Source organism: Morone saxatilis, unplaced genomic scaffold (genome assembly GCF_004916995.1).
Source record: "Morone saxatilis isolate NCDOM2014 unplaced genomic scaffold, NCSU_SB_2.0 Contig9, whole genome shotgun sequence".
Classification (NCBI taxonomy): Eukaryota; Metazoa; Chordata; class Actinopteri; family Moronidae; genus Morone; species Morone saxatilis.
The window spans coordinates 1,810,995-1,819,536 of NW_023340268.1; positions in this window are offsets into that span (position 1 = coordinate 1,810,995).

Here is an 8,542-nt window from a genome sequence, read left to right on the forward strand (position 1 = left end):
TACACTTCACTGAGGACACACACACACACACACACACACACACACACATCCAAACAGAGACAGCATCTCCAGTTGTTAAAAAAGTCCATAGATAAATCTGAATAATTTGAATATATAACTACAACTGCTAATTATGCAATAATTATTTATTTCTCCTCTACTCTTCCTATTTATCCAAAACATGGGTGGTTCTAATGGCAAATGCATCAGCACCTCGCACTGACACTATAAAAAAATCATGTTATATGCCGATGATACCAGAAATTTTCTTGGTATGATCATCACCTTTTGTAAACGGTCAGCTTAAGCTTAAGTTCAACATTTCACCCAACTGAGATATGGTAGTAAAAAACGTTTGGCTTTACCATGACATAGCCTGGTACCTACAGAAATATGGTAAAGCTCCTAAACTGCAAAGTTTGGGGGAAACTCACAAAGGCTCTGGGATTCCAGGTCGTTTTACAGGCAGTGGATCAAACTCTGACTTCACTCTGACCATCAGTGCATTTCAAGCCGGAGATAGAGGAGATTTATACTGCCATAATCTTCACATAATCAACAGTTAGTGTCTGTTACCAGAGTAAAAAATATTTATTTTTTAATATTCTTACAAATACATGACACTCAAAAATGATCTCAGCTAGCCTATCTTGACTTACCTCCACAAACAGTAAAGATAATTGAATTAGACAAGGGCAAATGGCAAGTCAAACAAGAGTTTATTGAAAAGTTTTGCTTGTAAGATCAAAACATAGTAAATACATAACTGTCGAAGGGTAAGATTAACCACAGCTTGTTCATTTTAATTACCATAAGATGAAAACATAAAAAAAAATATGTTCATATCAAATTTCAGAATTGAATATTCAGAATTCAGGATATTCAGAATAAAAATAAGTGTTTCACGTTAATTTTCATTTAAAGGTCCAGTGTGTAACATTTAGGATGATCCTTTGACAGAAATGGAATGTGATATGTATAACTATGTTATCATTATTGTATAAACAGCTGAAAATAAGAATCGTTATGATTTTGTTACCTATGAATAAGCTGCTTTTATCTACAGATGCCACCAGTTTCCTTCCATGGAGCCCGCCATGTTAACCCGCCATGTTTTTACAGTAGCTCAGAACTGACAAACCAAACACTTGTTGTAGATTGGGCTAGTCGCATTTTTTGTAAGTTTGTGGCCGCTGTAATTTCCTACTTCGTGCTTAGGAGGGGAGGCTGATGTGAGGGACTTGCAATCTGCTGCTACTACACCTCTAGATATCACTAAATCCTACACACTGGTCCTTAGAAACAAAAGAACTGGTAACTTAACAAAAGCTCTTCCTTTTCAGGACCGAGTTCCTCTCCGACCTTCACGTCTGCGCTGACCTCTGGTGTGAAGATTCATGGGGCGACTGCTTGTGGGTTGGCTTGAAGGGGTCACTGCTGAAACACCCCTGGATAGCAAACGGCTAAGGGATAAATAGGTTTTATCCTGGTGAGAGGAGGGGGAATTACGATCCACAGCCTCTGTCATTCGCTCCAACCTCCTGCTCATGGACCACAGCAGGGAATGTGTACGGCTTTCCATCTGACGGAGGCTCCTTTCAAAGCTCAACCGCATCTCCAACAGTTCTGTCTGCAACTTGCCAAACCAGTTGTGCTGATCCAATCTTGTATCCCCGTCCAGTGTTGTGGTTTCATGTGAGGATGTGGCAGGTGGTGAGGACATGGTTGTATATGGGGACATGGTGGTGTGGGAGGATGTGGCAGCATGTGAGGACAGGGTTGTATATGGGGACATGGTGGTGTGCGAGGATGTGGCAGCATGTGAGGATGTTGCTTTTAGATCACCACCTTCCTCTCCCTCCTCTGTTGGTCCTGTGGGTGCCAGTGAAGCAGACAAGAACATATGGTCATCATATTGTATGAAATTGTATATATGCAAATTCAATTCAGAAACCATTAATAGTTCAAATCTCCTGTAAATCTGTGAGTGTGGCGGTTTACATATTTCTATTGTCTCATTGTATTTATCAACATATGTGACATTTGTGAATGTAATTGTTTTGACCACATACAGTTAATTTAAATATTAATTTACAAAATGAGTTGTAATAATATAATAATATGCTTTGTGTGTGTTCATCTACACAAGGGATGGATAGGAAAGGAGTCACTCTACACATTAAAACTACCATCAGGATATACAATTTAGTTGTTTTTATTTACCTTGTTTCACAGGGGTAAAAATAAAGAGTGAATGAATCATGAATTAAGAGCGATAATGCTTCATACAGTATTATTCATATTTGAATATTTCACGTTTTGATGTTCAGTTTCTGCTATAGCTATTGACCATCATTAAAAAATGCTGCACTATTGCGTTGCATGAAAATATTAAAGATGATTGCTCTTGTTCTTTGGGTTTGGGATTTGGAATCTGTGGTGGGATCAGATAGGATTTAAACTATTAATAGTCTTTTATCTCCCAGCCCTACATCATGCTATTCCCCCTCTCTCCTTCTTTCAGTTTGCATACTCACTCACCTGAAACATCGACCTCCAGCCGCACTTCAGTTGAGCTTTTTTCTCCCAGACGGTTCCTGACCTGACACACGTAGAGTCCAGCATTGGACAGATCCAGAGAGGCTAAAGACAGGACCTTTCCTGAGCCCACCTGGAGCAGGGAACTGGAAGAAGTCCTCCTGTACCAGGTGTATCTGCCTACAGGTTTAGCAGCACTGCTGCAGGTTAGGTTCACACTGCTGCCCTCTGCCAGGGTGCCATTGTGACTGACTTCAATTAATACATTCACTGGAGCATCTGTACAGAAATCCGAGAGACTGTTGTTACCATATATTCATGGTCATCAAGTCATTCATCATCAAGTTTGAAATATTCAAATTCAAAACTCAACATCATAAGTCTGTCAACAGAAACTACTGAAAAACAACAGAAAACATTTACAAAAAGCAACCAGTAAAAAAGAAATGGCCGTAAGTAATTGGCTCACATGTTTTACCATATTGTAAACTTGTCATGCTGTTCAGCAACTTTGTTTCAGACTAAAATGTTCTGGCTTTGAATTAATATTTCAGTGTAATTTACAATATGTCTATTACATTTTGTTTTAAAAAAAACTACTTGGAACACATTTTCAAATAGTTTCTTGTATAATTGCATATACAGTACAGCATGATGACATTTTGTTGATAGGCAAGGTATATCTATTGCCAACTAGATATAAAACATGGAATATTTCAATAACACTACACATTCCAAATTTAACATAACTTAACAAATTTGCTTAGAATAATTTTGCATATTCAAATGTACATATATATATATATAGCAATTTATTTTGTTTTGGAAGCCCCACTTAAAATATGTTAAATTCAAACTCCAAAAGCAAACAGTATAATTTACAGTAATAGACACCATGTACAAGTTCAAACCTGTTTTATCCGATAATGGTCTCATTGATAAACTCACACTGAACATCCAGGAACACAGGATTGCTCTGCACTGACTCCTGGCCTTTAACAGCACACGTATAACTCCCAGCATCCTCTGCACTGGCCTGGAAATGGGGTGGTTTGGCCACTGGTTGCCCATTTCTGAACCAGACTATAGTGCTTGGCCCGGGCAGTTTGCAAGATGTGTCACATGTTAGAGTCACATTTTGTCCTTCACTCACACTGTCAGGCTTCACGTTGGCAGTCAGATCTGTGATCAGTGTGAAAAAATAGAGTCAGATACTCGAAAAGTCAATATATTATATATGAAAATATTAAAACTTCAGTTTCAGTGAACTCTACCTGTTACAGACAAATACACAGATCTTTTACTGTGCCATCCGTACGTGTATGTGTCAAATCTGAAGTAGTAATATCCAGTGTCATCGTCCTGTAGGTCGTAAATAGCTAAGCTACAGTTGTGCTCTTGGTCACCGAGATATTTCACACGATTTTGATATGAAGGAAGACTTGAGAGCTGAGCGCGTTTCCAACTGCCTTCTTTGACTTCTCCTTTCAACCATGCGTTCTTGTGGACAGTTTCCCCGTCTGGGTAGTCATATGAGCATCTGAAGTGCACCGATGATCCCTTCAGAGCACAAGGATCCGGATTTTCAAAAGTCACGGACCAAACAGCACTCACTACTCCTGCAAAACAATGAAACCTGCCATGATACAGCATTTAATAACAGTTGAAGTGTCTGATTCATTAAGCCAAAGTGAGTTGCAAACTTGAAATCAACATTGGATCTAGAAACTACAGTTCCTTTACCACTGTGCATGTTTGCATATTTGCACTTGAGCCTATAAGTTTTATTTGACACTTAAACATATATATTATTATATATACTTGATATATTTACATTTCACTGCACATATTTGTGTGAGCATATGACAAATAAAATATTGGAATTTTTACAGTAATTAATTGAATATTTGACCCAAGGAATAAAAGCAAATTGTGGGCTCTTTGATTAGGATGAAATCAGGACCCGGAAAAAGATACAAGAAGAGACATAAGAAGAGAGAAAGATGGTGGATTTGAAAGTATATCCCATTCAGAAATGAAGTTTTCAACCTACTAGGCCGTGCTGGATGAGTCACTACAGATGGAGGTGCAGGAACTGAAAAAGGTACAAGAAATAATCATTAGATTTTAGTTATTGCAACCATAACAGTATAGACTGTAGTAGTTTTATTATGTTGTGCAGCACGTCTGTGTGGACCATGCTGCTGCTGGAGTTTCAAAATTGAATACATTATATAATTGTGACATCTTCTGGTCCAAAAGTGACATTGCACATGTATAGTGGAGTGCAGATAACGACAGCAGGACAGCAGTTTGTGATATTCTTCATTCTTCAATTGTAATAATACAAACAATGGAGTACAATTATCAACCCCAAGATAGCAAAGTTTCCGTCTTGGCCAAAATTAATAAAGAAATTCCAAATTTCCCCAAATCTTTAAAACCACTGCTATAGTTGCAGTACTCACAGATGACAGCGAGGTTGAAGGGGGCGCTCTTCTCCATCTCCAGCTGGTTGGCAGCTGTGCAGTAGATGGGCCCAGCCAGATCTGAACTCCGAATACCGCTGATAGTCAGCATACTGGATGTGGCCTCCTGCAGGAGGAAAACCAATGAAATGATATATTTACTTGATAAGATATCAGTTATTCAACTTTAACTTTGGTTCAATTCCTTCTTCAGTGCAGTCCAAATTCAAATCTTATGAGATCAAAAAACACACAAAGTCTCGCCTCTTTGATAGTGAGTCGTGTGTTGTCGGCCATGATAGTTGCTTTGCCACTGGTCCAGGAGAATTTGAGGAATGAGCCCTTGGCAGAGCAGGTGAGAACCACAGTGCTGTTAAACTCTACCGTCTCAGGCACGTTGGCCCTGATGGTCACATTTGATACCGGCTCTGCAAGTGGAAACAAGGTTATTTGAATGGTGAAGTGGCTCAATCGATGTTTCAATGCATGGCACTTCTCTCTACATATATACTGTTTTTGGACACATAAAAAGTGTCGGAGACTATCAGGCTCTTTCCCTTCTTCCCTTAGATTGCATAATCAGTGTAATAAAATACCCCCTGGGCTAATAACTGCTGTTAGAAATAATGAAAGGGACAGAACACACCCTTGTGAGAACTAATGCAGTTGTTTGTGTACAATAACAAGACGCTACAAGCCTTGTTCAACTGTGTGGTTAAACAACATGGGAACCAACATCAGAAACTTAAATACTTTTTCCACACTTGACTTCCTGGACCCTCTTAACATGTAGGCTCCAAAAGATTTGTGCAATCTGATATTGTAAAAAATGTGTAGTCTACCATTAAAAGTTTAATGCTGCAGAATCCTGTAAATTGGTTATTTTAATTACAAATATTTAGAAATAACCGACATTTGGATCAAGATTTGCTTAAAAATGTACATGGTGATACACAACCATGGGACACATGTGCTGTGCTTTACAATTCATCCTGTAGTGGGTGGAAATCCTTCCAAAAGTAAAAAATGTCAACCTGCTGGTGGTGCTATAGAGGAAAAGTCAGGGCAATCATCAAAGTCACTTGGAGATGTAATCTGGGGGCCAACCAACATTTCCATGTCTGTAGCCACGCTGCTAGCATGACTGAAGACACAACTTAAAACGTAGGCAGGAGTAATACACAGTAGCTCACCCAGAACTCGCAGCTTGGTCTCTCCGGTCTTTACCCCTTTTGCTGTAAAGATGTTGATAAAATAATCCCCGCTGTCTCCCGTGGTTGGAGACATTAGTGTCAAGAACCCATTGGTCTGGTTCAGCTTCACTCTCTCCTTATAAGCCTCGGACACTACGCTTGCCCGCGGGCTGCTGGTCACAGTGGCTAAACGCTGGTTGCCGAAGAACCAGACTATACCATTGAAGTCCTCTTTGGGACTGATCAGGGTTTTGAAAGTAACAGGTTTCCCTGAGACTGCATCCACTGGACCCTCAGGTAGTGCGTACCAGTCACAGCATCCTAAAATGAAGAACACCAACTTTCAGGTTCAGGTTGAAATAAGAAAAACAGTCTAATTCTAATTCACCTCCAGCTCCCAGGGTCATCCTTAAATGCCTGATATCTAGAGGATGTCCAATACAGTCTGTTAATGATCTTAAATTATCCTAGTGCGAATATTATGTGACTTGCACTTCGAATTACAGATCGATCGGTCAATCGATTCTTTGTCTTTAAGTGTAATTCCAAAATCTATTTCACATACAGTTTCCAGGGAACCGATAGTAGTTTTTGTGATAGCACAGAGTCTTAAAGTTATGCTTTGTGACCTCTACTGTAGCTTGTGATAATGAAAGAGGGGGCTTCTGCATTTTGGAGAGCCAAAGGGGTTTGCTAACTCAGTTTTACTGACTCTGTATCTAGCCATGCGTATCAGGAAATAAGTTTGTTAAAACAAAATTTGTTCGCTTTTGTTATTTCAGACTTCGCTTCAGTTGCAAAACTCTCTATCTGTTGTATTTAGTGTGGATTGTTGAGTGATCTCATAATCGCCTCTGTAACTCACTGTAGTATTATAGAGGGTGTCTTTTATATGTCTTTCTGAAAAGCTGAAACATGACACTGGGGCTTTCTGTCCATGAGGTAAATGGATATTTGCTATTATAGATACAGTATTATTAATGGCTCAATCCAGCAGGTTAAAAGTACAATTTGATTACGTCTTATGTTTTATAATCGTATTTACAATAACCATCTTCATATTTTATATCCCCTGCTCCACATTCATTTTATAAAAACTTACTGTCTTACTAGATTTGACACACTTTTTTCTTTTGGTTATGTGTCTATATTAAGTGTTGTATTGGATGATATTGGACACAGGGGAGTCAGCAGACAGTCAGGTTGTCAGTTGGCTATGAGTAAACATCTGTTGGTCCATTCACTGTTTGCACTTTCTGTGATAAAGTTCATGCAAATAAAGCAAATCAAGAAAATTTGTATCACATTCAGTCTGAATGTACAATACCATTTTGAGTTCTCCTTATTTCACAGTTTTAGATATGAGCTTGAATTCTTGCAGTTTGGCATACTCCTGTTATGCTGTGGTGTAATATTTGGGCTACAGTCAGGGGCGGATCTAGAGATATATTCATGGGGTGGCATGGAGACTTAAAGGGGTGGCAGACAAACAATCACATATATCAATATTTTTCTTGGAAAAGCCCCCATATACAGATATTTTAACTTAAAAACATTACATTATTGTGGCATATTAGTAAAGCACTGAACAGAAATATCTAATGGTGGCATTGGAAATAAATAAATTGTTATATTTCCAAATCTTAAGACATTTTTCCAAATTATTTTTATTGAACTTAAGCCTATAACTCACTTTAAAATGTGGCCATACTAGATCATTTGGTTAGGTGTTAATTTCTGTTTTTTAATATGCTATTTTTTAAAATGAATGTGTTAAATTTGAAAGCATTGGACAGCAAACTGGGGGGTTAACCAGGAACAATCAACAACAACAACAACAGCAGATACTTAAATTACCCTGAGGTAAGAGGGCAAAGGGGAACTTAAATGATACTCATCTGTTAATAATAATAACAAAGTACATAATGACATCACTCAACTGCAATATTCTATAATATTGTGGAATTACTATAAATTTAAATATATATAATGCACCTGTGTATTGTATTTGTATATTGCATTTTAAGTTGGCCTATAACATCATTGAGTATACTTAACCTCTAATTTACAAGTTTAATTGAGCCAAAGGACCTGTTTATGTCTCATTTAGTTTTGCTGAGGAAATATTCATGCTTATATGCTTTCTCCTAAATAAATGAGAAAATGACTTACCCAGAACTCGGAGCATGGTCTCTCCAGTCTTCATCATTTGAGAAGTAACCATGGTAGCATTATAAAAACCTCTGTCGTTCGCCTTTAGTGGCCCCAGGGTCAAGAAACCATTGGTCCGGTTCACCCTCACTCTTCCCTGGTAGCCTTCAGCCACTGTCTCCCCTGCTGGCG